Here is an 18519-nt window from a genome sequence, read left to right as displayed (position 1 = left end):
CTGCAGTGATATGATGCATAGATTCTGATAGTATATTTCAAGGGCTTTGATTTGAGTACTCGAGCTTCACCAACGGATTCCGGTAACACCTTGAAATTGAGGTTTGATTCTCGGTAAGTTTTATGAAATTAGGTTTTTTCTCTGGAAAATTCTATAATTACTGTTTGCAAATGATTTTCGGTACGGAATAAAATACGGTAAAGGCTATTTATAATTATGGAAAATTAGTATCCCGTTGGATCATTCCGGATACAAAATGGTACGTTTATTTATAAAAAAAACAGATCCAAATGGTACCGGATTTCGGGATAATTATCCAAATCAGTACAATTTGTACTGCGGTCTTGGTCTCAGCGCCTGGTTACACGTATTACGATGTGATAATTGTAATAGTTTAATAAAAAGATCTCGTTTATAAAAAATACAAGTTTTATTGATTTACCGAAATGAATAATGTATCGAAAATATTGCGCCAGGACCCGCACAGGACAAACCGTACGCCGGATCGAAAAAGTCGAAACATGGAAAATGCTCGGAATATTGCAATTAGTTTAGGAAGGAGTTCTCAGAAGAGTTCCGGGTTATTAAAACGTAAAATCGGGCGACGTCGGTTGGTTCCCGATTATATAAAATAGTTTATAGATACTCGGAAAAAAAGATTTTATAAAATCCATAAATTTCCTATAAAATCATAAATCAACATAAAAATAAATAGGAAGATATGACAATTATCTATATTTTATTTTGGACATATAAAAATTTAAAATACTCAATTGATATTATTTTTAAACATCCAAATACATATACCACTTAACAATTAATTCACAGAATAAATACTAAACATACATAATATTTATTTATTAGCAAAAATAATTACACGATATATCCCAGATATTACATCCTTCCCCCCTTAAAAGGATTCTGTCCTCAGAATCTCCTAAGGAAACAAATGAGGGTACTTTTCTCTCATATCACTTTCTAACTCTCAGGTTGACTCTTCATCCTTTGGGTTTCTCCACAGTACTCTTACTAACTTTACCACTTTATTTCTTAACACTTTCTCTCTTTCTTCTAGAACCTCTATCGGACTCTCTACATATGATAAATCTGCTTGAAGTTCTACTGGCTCATATTCGATTACATGCCTGGAGTCTGGATTATACTTCTTAAGCATCGATACGTGAAAAACATTATGAATGTGATCCATGTGCGGAGGTAACGCCAACTCGTAAGCTACTTTGCCAACGCGCTTTAAAATCTCAAAAGGTCCGACATATCTTGGGTTCAGTTTTCCTTTCTTTTCAAATCGTGTCAATCCTTTCCACGGCGATACTTTCAGTAACACCAGATTTCCTTTTTCAAATTCCATATCTTTCCTTGATTGATCTGCATATTTCCTTTGACGGTCTTGTGCTGCTATCAATCTCTTCTGGATAACTTCAATAACTTCCTTCGTCTGTTGCACCAATTCAGGTCCAAGTATTTTGCGTTCTCCTACTTCGTCCCAATACACGGGAGATCGACATTTGCGTCCATAAAGAGCTTCGTAGGGTGGCATCCCAATACTGGCATGATAACTATTGTTGTAAGAAAATTCTACCAAGGGTAAATGCTCGTCCCAACTTCCTTTGAAATTAATGGCACAAACACGTAACATGTCTTCGATCGTCTGGATTGTCCTTTCGCTTTGGTCGTCCATCTGTGGATGGTAAGCCGTACTCATATTCAGTCTCGTTCCCAAACATTCTTGAAAACTTTTCCAAAACCTCGAATTAAATCTCGGATCTCGATCGGATACGATAGACACAGGGACTCTATGACGAACTACAATTTCTTTCAAGTACATATGGACTAACTTGTCTATTGAAAATCTTTTATTTATAGGCAGAAAATGAGCTTACTTGGTAAGTCTGTCCACTATAACCCAAATGGCATCATGATTGGCTTTTGTCCTTGGTAATATGACTATGAAATCCATGGCAATATGCTCCCACTTCCACTCTGGAATCTCCAATGGCTGCAACAATCCACTTGGTCTTTGATGCTCTGCTTTAACTCTCTAACATGTATAACATCTACTAACCCATTCCGCAATTTCCCTCTTCATATCCGGCCACCAATAATTTTCCTTTAAATCTCTGTATATTTTGGTACTTCCTGGATGGATTAAATACCTTGAATTATGAGCTTTCTGTAAAATTTCATTCTTCAACTCCGTTACTGGTGGAATCCAATTCAAGAAGAAAACCTAAGAATACCTTGATCATCCTTTTACGTGCACAATTCTTCACCTACCAAATGATTTATGTCCTGATCCATTACCTCTTCTTGACACTTCCTTATCTTCTCTAACAACTCTGGCTGGAAAGTCATACTATACACTTTCGCTTCAACGGGCTTACAAACTCTAATTTCCAATTCCAGTTTCTGAAATTCCTTGTATATCTCTTCGGGTACTGATAACACATTCAACTTTTCTTTCCGACTTAACGCGTCCGCCATAAAGTTTGATTTACCGGAATGATAGTTAATCGTGCAGTTGTAATCCTTGATCAACTCTAACCATCTCTTATGTCTCATATTAGGCTCCTTCTATGTAAATATGTACTTTAAGCCTTTGTGATCCGTATAAATCTCGCATTTCTCTCCATATAGATAATGTCTCCAAATCTTCAAAGCGAATACTATAGCTGCTAGCTCCAAATCATGGGTAGGATACTTACTTTCGTGTGGTTTCAATTGCCTTGACGCATACGCAATAACCTTATCGTGCTGCATCAGAACACATCTGAGCCCTTTATGAGAAGCATCGCTATAAATTACAAAATTCCCTTGATGATCTGGAAGTGACGAAACAGGTGCTGTAATTAATCTTTGCTCTAATTCCTGAAAACTTTCTTCATATTTATCATTCCATACAAACTTTTCATTCATCCATGTAAGCTTCGTCAATGGTGTTGCAATCCTTGAGAAATTTTGAACAAATCGGCGATAATATCCTGCTAATCCCAAGAAACTTCTTACCTCTTTTGGTGTTCTCGGTCTTTCCAAATTTGTAATTGCTTCAATCTTCATTGGGTCCACTTTGATCCATTCATTACTGACTATGTATCCTAAGAACGAAACTTCTTGTAACCAAAACTCACACTTTGAAAATTTAGCGTATAACTTTTTCTTTCTCAAAATCTCCAAATCTGTCTTCAAATGTTCTGTATGATCCTCTTCTGTCTTTGAATAAATCAAAATATCATCTATAAACACAATAACAAACTTTTCCAGGTATTCTTTGAAAATTCTGTTCATCGGGTCCATGAATGTTGCCGGGGCATTGGTCAATCCAAATGACATCACTAAGAATTCATAATGTCCATACCTTATCCTAAAAGCTGTCTTTGGTATATCCTCTAGCTTAATCTTTAGTTGATGATATCCCAATCTCAAATCGATTTTGGAGAAGTACTTGGCTCCTTTCAATTGGTCAAACAAATCATCAATTCTGGGTAACTGATACTTGTTCTTAATTGTAAGCTTGTTGAGCTCCCGATAGTCGATGCACAGTCTCATGCTTCCATCCTTCTTCTTGACAAATAGTACCGGTGCACCCCACGGGGATACACAGGGTCTGATTACTCCTTTCTCTAACAATTCTTGCAATTGTTTTTCTAGTTCCTTCATCTCAACGGGCGCCATTCTGTACGGAGCCTTGGATACTGGTTCCGTTCCAGGTGCTAAGTCGATTACAAACTCAATTTCTCTGTCTGGAGGAAGTCCTGGCAACTCATCGGGAAACACATCTGGAAATTCATTGACTACTGGAATATCTTCAAGTTTTGCTGGCTCCTGACTTCTATCAATCACATAAGCAACGAAATGCTCGCATCATTGCCATAGTAACTTTTTAGCTTGAATCATTGTTAAGAACTTCTTTGCTTGCTTTTGACCCTTAAACGTTACTATCCTCTCGTCTGACGTATTTATCATTACCTTCTTATTTCGACAATCTATCTGGGCATCGTGCTTAGATAACCAATCCATTCCTAAGATAACGTCAAACTCTCTTAGCTTAAATGGTATCAAATCTACACAAAACTTACTACCAGAAATCTCAATCTCATAATTCCAACAAACTTGATTAACAGATATACGTTCTTAATTTGCTAATTCCACAGTCATTATTTCATTTAAATACTCAACCGGACAATTTAACTTACTAACAAAATCTTGAGAAATAAACGATCGAGTTGCTCCTGAATCTATTAACACTTTGGCACATTAAGAATTCACATTAAGCGTACCTGCCATGACATCAGTATCCTGGATAGCGTCCTTCACAGGTATATCAAAACTCTAGTCCTTGGAGTCTCATTTACTGCTGGGGTAGATCCCATAATTCTCAATGCATTACTGACTGGGGCTGGTGTCTTGCAATCCCTGGCTATATGTCCTGGCTTCCCATACTTAAAGCATGTAAATCCAATAGCTGGAACCTTAACCGCTGGATTCCGGATAGGCTGATCCTTGTTTGCTGGCTCTCTCGCTGGCTGATTGCGGCACTTCCTCGAATAGTGCCCTTTTTTATTACACTTGAAACAAACCACATTCAACTTATTACAGACTCCTATATGTTTCTTCCCACATACCTGACAATCTGGAAAAGTTAGCCTCAACTGATTCGGCTGATTTATGTTGACTGGACGGTTGCTTTGACCTCCATCGCCTGCATTTTGCTTTCTGAAATTAAAATTTCTCCCTGGCTGAAACTTTCCCTTCTTAAAATTTGGAAACTTCCCTGGTTATGACTGACCTTCATTCCCTTCAAACTTCCTCTTCTTACTTTCCTTTTCCTACTGTGACATCTCGCTCTCTGTCTCTGCAATCATGGCCTTTTGTACAACTCCTGCATAGGTATCCAATTCAAAGATGGCTACCTTCCCTCTGATCCATGGCTTCAGATCTTACTGGAATTGTTGTGCATATGTTGTGTACTTGATGATTTAACAAACAAAACACCTAAGTAGATTTTACTTAGTGAAATAATGTAGCACTCGACGGATAAGAATTTTAGTCCCGACGGATAAATCTTTATAGTCCCGACGGATAATGATTTATTATCCATCGAGTGAGTAGCTTATGTAATAATGAGTCTGTAGCACATTTCTGCATACACCTTTGTATAGATTCTGTAGTAGCATATAAGTCATGTTGACTTTAACTAGATATGCTGAATAGGTTGATTAATTGTACATAGATGATGTCTTGTAATTCTGCATAAGTGAAATGAAGTCAAGTTCCTGATTGCTACCCGACGGATAATCTACAAAGCACCCGACGGATGATCAACAATCCAACGGATGATCATTAACTCGACAGATGATCATGAACCTAACGGATAAAGAATTCAAACATCAGTTACAGTGACAACTGGTCACATGCGTCGAGATGTATGCAAATGGAATGAGGAAGCCTATTAACTGGGTAATAGAGAACAAAGTAGCAAAGCATAAAAACTGATAGTTTTTATAATGATTCTATCTTTTGACTTTGTAATCTTGGTAATATATAAACAAAGAAGTAGCAAATAAAAAAAAGATATGAGATAGAAAAAGTGAGAAACATTTGTAAGCAGAATTATTAGCATTTCTCTGTATTCTCAGTAGTTCAAATTTGTAAGCAACTGTGAGCATTCTTGCGCACAGAGTTCTCTCGATATAATATATATCTCTGGTGGAATTGTTTAAATCCACCAGAAAGTTTTTAAAGTCTCTTGTTTTTAATCACTTATATTTTGATTCACTTAAGTTTTCATTCTGCATTGTGCTAATCAAAACACTTATATTTGTATTCGAGTTTGAACATTTTTATTTTAAGAAAAAGGTTCAAGAATTCCATTCAACCCCCTTCTGTAATTCTTGCTATATTTTTAAGGGACTAACAATTGGTATCAGAGCAAGCTCTTAATCTACAAAGAGTTTAAAGATCAAAATAATTCAGCAAGATGAACAAGAAGGATGTTGGAGTCAAGATTCCTTTTCTAGATAAAGATAATTACCATCATTGGAAGGTAAAGATGCATCTTCATATGCTTTCTCAAGATGAGGCCTATGTGGACTGCATAGAAAGAGGCCCTCATGTTCCAATGAGAGCTGCGACAGGAAAGGAGCCATCAGTCCCCAAGCCAAGGCATGAATGGTCTGATCCTGACATTGAACAAGTCGGGAAGGATAAAAAGGCCATGAATATTCTGTTTAATGGAGTTGATGCAGACATGTTTGACAACATTATCAACTGCAAAACTGCCAAGGAAGTCTGGGATACTATACAGATAATCTGTGATGGCACTGAGCAAGTTAGAGAAAATAAGATGCAGCTCTTGATTCAGCAATATGAGCATTTTCACAATGAGGAAAGTGAGTCTCTCACTGACATTTTTAGTAGGTTTCAAAAACTGCTAAATGCTCTTAAGTTGCATGGAAGAGTCTATCAGCCTAAAGACTCTAATCTGAACTTCCTTAGATCTCTTCCAAAGGAATGGAAACCAATGACAGTCTCATTAAGAAACTCACAAGATTATAAGGAGTTTACTTTGGAGAGACTGTATGGCATCCTGAAAACCTATGAGCTTGAAATAGAGCAGGATGAAAGGATGGAGAGAGGAAAGAAGAAAGGAGGATCCATTGCACTAGTTGCTGAGTTGGAAAACGAGAAGGAAGTGAAGATGGAAGCTGTTGAATCAACTTCGAAGGTCTGTGAGAACAAGGGCAAGGGGCTTGCAGTAGAAAGTGAAGATTCATTGAGCGAAGATGACATGGAGGACATTGATGAGCACCTAGCATTTCTTTCCAGGAGATTTTCCAAGCTCAAGTTCAAGAAGAACTTTGGAGCAGCCAAGCCAAATAGAAACATGGTGGATAAGTCAAAATTCAAATGTTTCAAATGTGGTTTGGCAGGGCATTTTGCCAATGAGTGTAGAAAGTCAGATTCCAGTAAGAAAAAGTTTGAGTCTGTGGATTATAAGCAAAAATACTTTGATCTACTCAAACAAAAGAAAAGGGCTTTTATTACACAAGAAAATGACTGGGCAGCAGATGGTCTGGATGAAGATGAAGATGTCAGCTATGTCAATCTAGCCCTAATGGCCAAGTCTGATGAGACAGAGACAAGTTCCTCAAGCAATTAGGTAATTACTACAAACCTTGCACATTTATCTAAAGCTGAGTGTAATGATGCCATAAATGACATGTCTACAGAATTATATCATTTGCGTGTTACACTTAAGTCTCTTACTAAAGAAAATGCTAAAATCAAAGAAAACAATTTGTTTTTAAGTGAGAGGAATAATGTGCTTGAGTCTCAGTTAATTGATTTTGAGAAATTAAGAATTGAGTGTAAGATTACCAAGGAGGAATTAACTGAGTCCTTGAAAAAGGAAGAGATTTTAAAGAAGCAGCTCGAGCATGAATAAGAGGTGATTAAAGCATGGAAAACATCCAGGGATGTCCATGCTCAAATCACCAAAGTTCAAGGAATTGAGTCCTTCTATGATGAAGCCTGGAAAAAGAACAAAGAGAAACTAGAACCTAATTTGGTAGATGGACTGCTAACAGATGTAGACTCAATGGATGATGAGGACTATCCGTCGGATAACAAAAAGTGTTATCCGTCGAATGATGAAAATCCTCATTCGTCGGCTGTGAGCAAGCCCATTAGCAAAGCCAAACTAATTAAGTTGAATGAGAAGTATGGGTCTGTTTCCAAGAACTTTGTTTCAGGAGAGTCAAGTCAAGTTAAGAAAGCGAAAAAGGCTAATGTTGGTCACATGACTGTCAAACAGTTAAGTGACAGACTTGAGAAAATTGAGGTAAAAGCAGAGACTAAAAGGAAAAACAATAGGAATGGTAAAGTAGGGATTAATAAACACAATAACTACACACCTAATAAATATGCTCCTAGAAAAATCTGTGTCAAGTGTGGTAGTGTAAATCATTTATCCGTTAATTGCAAATCCTCCATGCCTACTCCCATGTCTGTTCAGTCTCAATTTCCTAACATGAATGCCATGCCTCCCATGTCTGTTAATGTTATGTCTACACAGAACATGAATGCTCAGTTTGCTAATATGTCATTTACACCTAATCCTTATTATGTTGCATACAGTATGCCACAAATGCCATTTAGCATGCCTTACTGGAATAACATGTTTACAACAAGCATGCCATTTCCTGTTAGTCATAATATGCATGATAGTTCTGTTGCAATGAATGGTTTCAAAGGTCCAACTCAAATGACTAAGGATGAATCTGAAATTCCTAAGTCAAATGAGATAAGACCTAAGAAACAGAAAAGAAAGCTAACAAGGCAGGACCCAAGGAAATTTGGGTACCAAAATTAACTTGATTTGATTTTGATGTGTGCAGGGAAACATAAAGAAGCTTTGGTACTTGGATAGTGGTTGTTCAAGACACATGACTGGTGATTCTACCCTGCTCACAGAGTTTAAGGAGAGAGCTGGCCCAAGTATTACTTTTGGAGATGACAACAAGGGTTATACTGTGGGATATGGCTTGATTTCAAAGGACAATGTCATCATTGAGGAGGTTGCATTAGTGGATGGTCTCAAACACAATCTGTTGAGTATCAGCCAGATTTGTGACAAAGGCAATTCAGTAACCTTCAACTCAGAAGCCTGTGTTGTGACTAATATAAGAAGCAACAAAGTGGTTCTCACTGGTGTGAGAAAAGGAAATGTGTATCTAGCTGATTTCAACTCATCTAATGCATAATCTGTAACTTGTCTTCTCAGTAAAGAAAGTCAAGATGAAAGTTGGCTATGGCACAAGAAGCTATCCCATTTAAACTTCAAGACCATGAATGAGCTGGTAAAGAAAGAACTGGTAAGAGGCATTCCTCTGGTAGAGTTTTCAAAGGATGGACTGTGTGATGCCTGCCAAAAAGGGAAGCAGATTAAAGCATCATTCAGGAAGAAACTTGATTCAACAATTGAAGAGCCTTTGCAACTGCTTCACATGGATTTGTTTGGACCAGTCAATGTATTGTCCATCTCAAGGAAAAGATTTTTCCTAGTAATTGTAGATAATTTCTCAAAGTTCTCTTGGACATATTTCCTAAAGTCTAAAGATGAGGGTAGTGAAATCATCATCAATCACATAAGGCAAGTCAACAATCATCCTGATTTCAAAGTTAGAAGAATCAGGAGTGACAATGGAACCGAGTTCAAGAATTCTGTCATTAGAGCATTTTGTGAGGAAAATGGGATTCTGCATGAGTTTTCAGCAGCAAGGACTCCACAACAGAATGGAGTAGTGGAAAGGAAGAACAGGTCACTTATTGAAGCTGCAAGGACAATGCTTGAAGAATCTAAACTACCAACATATTTCTGGGCTGAAGCTGTAAATACTGCATGCTACACTCAGAACATTTCTCTGGTTAATCAAGCAAGATGCATGACTCCCTATCAATTTTTCAAGAACAAGAAGCCAACTCTAAACTTTCTTCAAGTCTTTGGCTGCAAATGCTATATTCTGAGAAATCAAACTGATCAAAATGGGAAGTTTGATGCTAAAGCAGATGAAGGAATTTTTGTTGGATATGCTGTTGGTAAAGCATATAGAGTCTACAATCTAAGAACCAACATTGTTGTGGAATCTATACATGTTGTGTTTGATGATAAAAAGATTGAAGGACTGAAAGATGGAGATTACCATGAGAGCCTCAAATTTGACAATGTGGAGATGGTTAGTGATGACAGTGATGATAAAAATGATCAAGAAATACTGTATAAGGATAATGCAGATAAATCTACTACCAATGAAGCACAAAACTCAACATCTGTTGTAATAACCCCAATTTTTGGAAAATTTTTGAAACCCTTATGAATAGTGTTTTTGCCGAATGAGAAAACTTTTCATGCCACACTATGTAGGGGTTCTGTTATGGATATTCTGAGATTTTATTAGTACTCTATATGGTATATAAGTGTATGTAAAGATCGTCAGAATCCAATTCCGAACACTTTGATTTTTCCGGGAAATCTACTAGATACGGAAAGAATTGAGTATAAGGTAACAGGATAAAAAGGATTTAAATTAAAGGATTATAAGAGAGGATCATAAAAGGATTATAATGTATTGAGAAAGGTTAAGGAAACCCAAGTAATAAGATCCCGGGTATGATCCCTCAAACGATAAACGAAAACCAAAGTTAAGCGAACCGTATAACAGATCAGCGGTCATTAGACAAACAATTAGGAAGTTAATCAAGGAGGTTAGGGATGATGAGGTCATCTTACCAATAAGGAGAGGGCAAGTAAGAGATGATGACACAATAAGGTGATGCAAGCATGACATAGGGAAGGAGGAGGTGTGGTTGGTTAATAACCACACAAATATAAGGTTAATAAGGTAATTAACCAAAAAATCAAAACAAAACCAACCAAGCTAAGCTAAACAAATCACAAACACAAAAATCTCTCTTTCTTCCAAGCTTGCTCTCGGCTTTTTCCCTTTTTCAAGAAGAAGAATTTTAAAATTCAAGTTCCAAGCGTCCTTAATTGGTAAGTTAATTATCTAGTACTCCGTATGCATAGATATAGCTATCCCATGAGTTTAAGCTTCAAATTCCTTCACAATCTCTTCCAATAATTCAAGGAAGAAGATGGTGAATAGTAACTTTCAAAAAAAATAACTTTAGTTTTCTTGAATTTTATGAAAGTTTAAGGTTATACAAGCAAGGATCAAGGTTCTTTAGGCATTCAAAGCTCTTGTGTTGTGTTAAGAAGCTTCAAGAAGGTATAAACTCCAAACCCTAGCTTTAGTTTTGAGTATTTAGGAATGGTTATGATTGATATAGTATATGTGAAGCATGAAGCTTGTTTGGTTAGAGTTTGGGTTGGAGTGGTAGTGAAATGAATGTTGAATCTTGTTGATTTGTTAAAGGAATTAAGTATAGTTTAAATTCATGATGAGAATAACATAAATTGGAAAAACTTGAGGTGTTGGGACTGTTGTAGTGTGTTTTGGATGGATGTTGGTTGTATGAATGAATTGGGATTGATCGGTGGTTGAATTGGAATGGTATAAAATTGGGAAATCGCGTAAACATAGCCGTTGTAATGTCCGATTTACTTTAGACTACTTTTGTTCATAACATTAGGACCCGAGAACTCCCTGCTAGGTTTTGACCATTGCATTGTTTAGATAGTTTATGTTACGAGTGAAACTCTTCTGCAATTTTATCGTTGCTTTGACTGAAACTCTTCTGCAATTTTATCTACTTCATGTCATGAAAGTACGTCAGAGTTTGGAGTGTTCTTCATGAATTATGATTGGTGGTTATGTTAACTCCTTAGAAGTATTCTATACGACATGTATGGACTCCGTATGGTTAGTTATTAAGATTTCATGGAAAGTGAATGACGACAGTAGGTCAGTGGTGGACCATAGTAATGCAGCAATAATTCTGCGAGTAATGAGTCGATTACAACCGTGAGAGTTGTATTGGAATGGATGTTGAGATTGAGTACCACTACTCGGGTCGTGGTGGTGTATAAGTTACCATTGAATAGACTAATTAATTAAATTATTTACCTATTGAATATTTATTCCTCCTTATCAATAGAGGGTCGTATGACTATACGAGAAAGGTTGCGATGCAAGCATAGAATTCTAGTAACGATGATATCTAGAATGAAATCCCAGATTCGATTTTCGATGTCGAGGGAGCTTCAAAGGTGATTGTGTATAAGCTCGAGGAAGAGCAAGGGTCCATAGAATGATGGACGGAATAGCAAAAATATTTAAGCATGTGAAATGCGATGCGATAATACTTGATATATATACACATATGTTTTTTTCTCCTACGACAAACCTCTATAGTTCAGAGGTAGGTTCCAAGCCAGATATTTTGTGGCAGTATATTTTTTTTCATATATACAATTCTCTTCAATTCGTTATTTTCTCTTCTTTTCATTTCATATAAACTGAGAAGAACAACCCTTCCAGAAGGGGAGGTATTGCCAAATGACTATCTATCTGTGTGATAGAAGCCGAGTAGGATACCAGCTATTGTTTAATTGCTTGTCAAGTACTAAAGGCTGGCCACCTTCTGTACTAACTATGCAATGTAACAAGTGTTCATGATTATAGTGATCTCTCAATGAATTCTTTTACTTCTATATGATGGATCAAGCTTTCAAAGATAGAAGCAGCTAGAAAGGAGTAGTATCAGTACGGTGGTATTCCGAATCTGACACATTCGTGATACTGAGGTTGACGTGGTTATTAAAAGGTTATAGAACGCTAACGAGCAAAAGTATGACCAGTATAGTATTAGGTACGGAAGATAGTAATGACTACGAACTGGAAAAGAATGGGTATTGAGAAGTAAAAGCTATAATGCTAGAAACTATGATGAGAGTCTGTGCAATAGACTTGAAAGAATTTGAAATGGTCACTTAACACGGATTGAGTTTTCTTACAACAATAGATCATATGTCAGTATTGAGATATCGCCTTATGAGATCCTTGAGGGAAGACAATGTCGATCTCCCTTATGTTAGGATAAAGTTGTAAGAGCGCAAGATGCTCGGACCCGCAGTAGTCCAAAGGACCAGGGATATAATAGATCTAATTAGAGGACGGCTGGTAGTAACCCAAGATGGACATAAGAGGTATGCTGATTTGACTCGAAAGGACAAATAGTATGAAATAGGGGACCTAGTAATGTTATAGGTATCCCTTGGAATGGATTGATAAGATTCGGAAAGAAAGGAAAGCTAAGTCCACAATTTGTCGGACCCTTGGATATACTAAAACATATTGGGAATTTAGCATACGAGCTAGCCCTACCCCCGAACCTGTAGCAAGTTCATAACGTGTTCCACGTATCAATGTTAAGAAAGTGTAATTCGGATGCCAGTTAAATAGGGGCATATGAGCGCATAGACATGCAACCCCACGTAACCTATATGGAGCAACCAGGAAGGGTTATAGAGTGAAAAGGAACAAGTGCTTAGGAGAAGGGTTATCAAACTAGGCAGAGTTTGGTGGTAGGACCACAATGTGGGAAAATTTACTCGAGAGTTAGAAAGTGCAATGCTAAGAGAGTATCCCTATTCATTTTCTATCTGATTCCGGGATGGAATCCTTTTAAGGAGGGGAGACTGTAATAACCCCAATTTTTGGAAAATTTTTGAAACCCTTATGAATAGTGTATTTGCCGAATGAGAAAACTTTTCATGCCACACTATGTACGGGTTCTGTTATGGATATTCTGAGATTTTATTAGTACTCTATATGGTATATAAGTGTATGTGAAGATCGTCAGAATCCAATTCCGAACACTTTGATTTTTCCCGGAAATCCACTAGATACGGAAAGAATTGAGTATAAGGTAACATGATAAAAATGATTTAAATTAAAGGATTATAATAGAGGATCATAAAAGGATTATAATGTATTGAGAAAGGTTATGGAAACCCAAGTAATAAGATCCCGGGTATGATCCCTCAAACGATAAACGAAAACAAAAGTTAAGCGAACCGTATAACAGATCAGCGGTCATTAGGCAAACAATTAGGAAGTTAGTCAAGGAGGTTAGGGATGATGAGGTCATCCAACCAATAAGGAGAGGGCAAGTAAGAGATGATGACACAATAAGGTGATGCAAGCATGACATAGGGAAGGAGGAGGTGTGGTTGGTTAATAACCACACAAATATAAGGTTAATAAGGTAATTAACCAAAAAATCAAAACAAAACCAACCAAGATAATCTACACAAATCACAAACACAAAAATCTCTCTTTATTCCAAGCTTGCTCTCGGCTTTTCCCCATTTTCAAGAAGAAGAATTTCAAAATTCAAGTTCCAAGCGTCCTTAATTGGTAAGTTAATTATCTAGTACTCCTTATGCATAGATATAGCTATCCCATGAGTTTAAGCTTCAAATTCCTTCACAATCTCTTCCAATAATTCAAGGAAGAAGATGGTGAATAGTAACTTTCAAAAAAATAACTTTAGTTTTCTTGAATTTTATGAAAGTTCAAGGTTATACAATCAAGGATCAGGGTTCTTTAGGCATTTAAAGCTCTTGTGTTGTGTTAAGAAGCTTCAAGAAGGTATAAACTCCAAACCCTAGCTTTAGTTTTGAGTATTTAGGAATGGTTATGATTGATATAGTATATGTGAAGCATGAAGCTTGTTTGTTTAGAGTTTGGGTTGGAGTTGTAGTGAAATGAATGTTGAATCTTGTTGATTTGTTAAAGGAATTAAGTATAATTTAAATTCATGATGAGAATAACATAAATTGGAAAAACTTGAGGTGTTGGGACTGTTGTAGTGTGTTTTGGATGGATGTTGGTTGTATGAATGAATTGGGATTGATTGGTGGTTGAATTGGAATGGTATAAAATTGGGAAATCGCGTAAATATAGTTGTCGTAATGTCCGATTTACTTTAGACTGCTTTTGTTCATAACATTAGGACCCGAGAACTCCCTGCTAAGTTTTGACCATTGCCATGTTTAGATAGTTCATGTTACGAGCTTCGTTTTGATATGTGGTTCATTTGTTTCCGATGTACGGTTTAGGAGAAACGGCCGTTTTAAGTAACGACGTTTCGCGAACGAACCATTACCCCTCACCTTACTTTAAAACATAGGTTAAAGACCTTAAAGGAATAATTGGAGTATGAAACATTTATGTAAAGTGTAATAGGAAGTCGGTAAGACACTCGCGAAGGAATCGCCTTAAAACTCGTAATGGTTAAATTATTAAAAATGGTGGAGCCGAGGGTACTCGAGTGACTTAAGAGAATCAGTAAGCGCAAAGCGAGCGTTAGAGTCTAATTTGGTTAAAGTATAGATTGACAAGTGACTTTGGTTTAATTCTAACTCACATGTTGTTTATAGGTTACCAGACTCGTCCCAAGCCATTTGTAAACCCCAGTCGCTCAGGCAAGTTTTCTACCCGTATAACTGTTGTTGTGATGTATATGTGTCTATGCATGATCTTACGATAAATGCATATTTGTTATTAGCAAATTCTTGCGATATATTGTAGCATGTGATATGGTATATATACATGCTTGTTTCATATTCTTGATTTATATATATGTTGGTTCAAATACTTATAGTTGCATAATACCTATGCTAGAAATAAGCAGTATTTGAGTTTGCCCTTAGTATAGGGGATCAAAAGGAGAACATATTTCTAAACCGGGAGTCGATGTTCCCGAGTATATTATATATATATAATATATATATATATGGATATAGTTTTCAAAACTATTGATCGAATAAGGTTTATTCGATAACGTTATTTTATTTAACGAATATTATTTGAATATTCATTCGAGGACTTATGACTCTGTTTATTCTATTTAATGATTATTAATTGGATATTCATTTGAGGATGTAAGACTCCGATTATTTTATTTAATGAATATTTTTTATAATATTAATTCGAGGTATTATGACTCCGCTTATTATTTAATAATATTCTTTATTTTATTAAAGAATAAAGTTTCGATAATCCAACTTATTTTCGATTATTCAAATAAAGATAGTACTTTCATATAAGTATATCTTTGGTTATTTAATATCCATTTCAAGTATGAGTTTTAAAACTTCTACTTCGATTATTTTTATAAGGATTATCTTTATAAGAATATTATTTAAATAATAATATTCAGATATTCTAATATATCGGGACTGATTTATTTTAATAAATCAGCAGTACTCCAAACATTCTTAAAAATGTTTTCGAGTCTTCAAAATTATTTCTAAAAGTTAGGGCGGATCCCAAAAACTCATTCTTTTATATTTAAGATCCTCCTTTCGAAGGGGATTTAAATACTCGCTCAAAAACTGGGGGATCCGGCTCTGTGGTGTATTTTACATTCGCAACGTGGTTGCCGTTTTGAGAAAACAATTTGATTACTTGTCCAACGTTCGGGAAGTAAGTCCCTCTAATTGAGTCGGCATAAGTGACAGGCCGGGGTACGGTCTATCAAAGTGTAAGTGGCTGGGTGGCAGTCCATCAACGCGTAAGAGGCCGAGTGGCGGTCCAGCACAAGGTCCTTATATGGCCAGGGTGATGACCGGTGGGGGATTCATCCATCTACTAGTAGAAAAGGTTACTTATTGGTATCTTTGCCTGATCAGCAAGATATCAGGTTTATGCCAAAATTTCTTTTCTTTCCAAATTCATTGGATATTGAAAATCTGTTCATACTTTACATGACAGAGGTTTTCAGTAAATGTACGAGAGATATATATAGGTGTATATATATATCGGGACTTAATGAAGTATCTCGTAACTTCATTTCATTCAATAATATTTCAAAGATTGAATCTATTCAAGTATTATCTTGTAGTCTCATCTAGGTGATGAACTTTTGAAACTAATTATAACTTGAACGGTGGTAGTTCAAGCAGTATTTGGAAAATATATAAGTATATTGGAGTATCTTGTAACTTCATCTTTTAAACTTATATCTAGTAAATGATTATCTTATATATGTCAAAGATTTTCAGAAAATCGTTGAGACAAGGTTAGATATATGAGATCACCTTGCAACGATAGTTTTATACAGTTATAAACTGGAACTCTGTGTATATTATGCATGGAAGAGGACTTCCAAGATTTTGAAAAGTATATATATACTGAATATTTTGCGACTTCGTCGCATTAAGATATCAAACTTGGTTCATTTCTTTTGACCAAGACTTTCATGAGTACTATGAGAAGGCTCATATATTGTTAATCATTATACATATTATTTTGGTGGGCTTCCTGCTCACCCTTGCTTTCTTCTTTCATTACACAACAATAGATAGAAAAGATGAACAGGACCAAGCTCCCAATTCGCGAGCGGATAGGAAACATTCCGCAGTTTCCTACAGTCATTGATGTCGCTGTAGCTGAGGTAGGAACTACCAATAGGCTAGGCTTCAACTTTTGATGTACCAGATTTATGTATATTTATGAATTGTAATAATGGCAAAGAAATGTAAATTATTCAGAAACCCTTTTAAAGTGTATTGGCAGATAATTGTGGAATAAAATGACTTGTGATTATTTTTGGATATTCATCTCTGAGACTATAACTTGTGGTGTGTGTGTTTATTGTGGGGTCACAGTACAGAGTAGTTGATTATTTATTAAGATTGGGTGTTATTAAGGGAAATGGAACTCGTGACAACTCGGATCCCTGACCCTGGATTTGGGGGTGCTACATAAATGGTATCAGAGGTAAGTGTTATAAACCTCAGAGATGATGTGACGTTAAGATAATAAGTTTATTAAGATAATAAGAACTCTTTCCAAGTTCATAGTCGGGCTACCTAACGTAGTATTGACAGTTAAAACCCTTATGGGAACCCTTATAAATACCGTGATAGAAGCGTAGTTCGTTATCGTAGATGGTAGCGGGACTCCGAACCCTGAGGTTGAGGAGCGACAGCGCGATGATGTTTTATTACTAATTGGAGATCGAATTGTGGATCCGATAGAGCGTCCTAACGCAGGACCGGATGATGTTCATATTGAGGATGTAGTGGTTGAGGATGTTGTCCTAGATGGGATTGTTGCTGAGGAGGATCTCGTGGAAGATCCTAACAAGAATGAATAAAGGACCATTGAGGAATTGATGACCATGGTTAGGGAAACTACCAGAGGTAGGATTGGCTGGTCACTACCGGAGGTTCGTTCAAGTTTGTAAAGATAGTAGCCCCTTTAACGCGGCTTACTCGTAAGACTGAGAAGTTTGAATGGACAGAGAAATATGAGAAAAGCTTTTAACAACTGAAGCAAAGGTTGGTGACGGCCCCTATGTTGGCATTGTCGGATGGAAAAAGGAGATTTTGTGATTTGTATTGACGCTTCGCATAAGGAATTAGGGTGCTCTTATACAGCACAACAAGGTACTCGCGTACGCGTCAAGAAAATTAAGGGAATATAAAATTCGATATCCCCACCCATGAGCTTGGGCTCGTGGCAATAGTTTTGCCCTAAAGATTGGAGGCACTACTTGTATGGAGAGAAGTGTGAGATTTACCTAAGCCATAAGTGCTCTAGTACATTTTCACGCAGAAAGAGCTCAACATGCGCCAAATGAGGTGGTTAGAGCTAATCAAGAATTATGATTGGGAGATTCTTTATCATTCAGGGAAAGCCAATGTGGTGGCTGATGCCCTTAGTAAAAAGGAGAGACTCAAGATAATAATGTCTTTGGGAGAGTTTATAAGAGATTTTGAGAAAATGGAAATAGAAGTGAAGGTAATCGGAGCCGGTACCGAAAAGCTGTTTGAGATTGCAATACAGACCGAATTATTGGAAAAGAACATATTGTGCCAGAGTAAGTGATGAATGAAGGCAGAGAGCCAACAAATAGATATGAGATTAATATCGAGAAAGATGATAAGGGAATAATGAGGTATTCCTATAGAATTTGGGTTCCAAATGTTTAAGAGCTTAAAGATGAGATCTTAGATGAAAGTCATAG

This window comes from Apium graveolens, chromosome 7, assembly GCF_009905375.1.
Source record: "Apium graveolens cultivar Ventura chromosome 7, ASM990537v1, whole genome shotgun sequence".
Taxonomy (NCBI): Eukaryota; Viridiplantae; Streptophyta; class Magnoliopsida; order Apiales; family Apiaceae; genus Apium; species Apium graveolens.
This window is presented reverse-complemented; position numbering follows the sequence as displayed.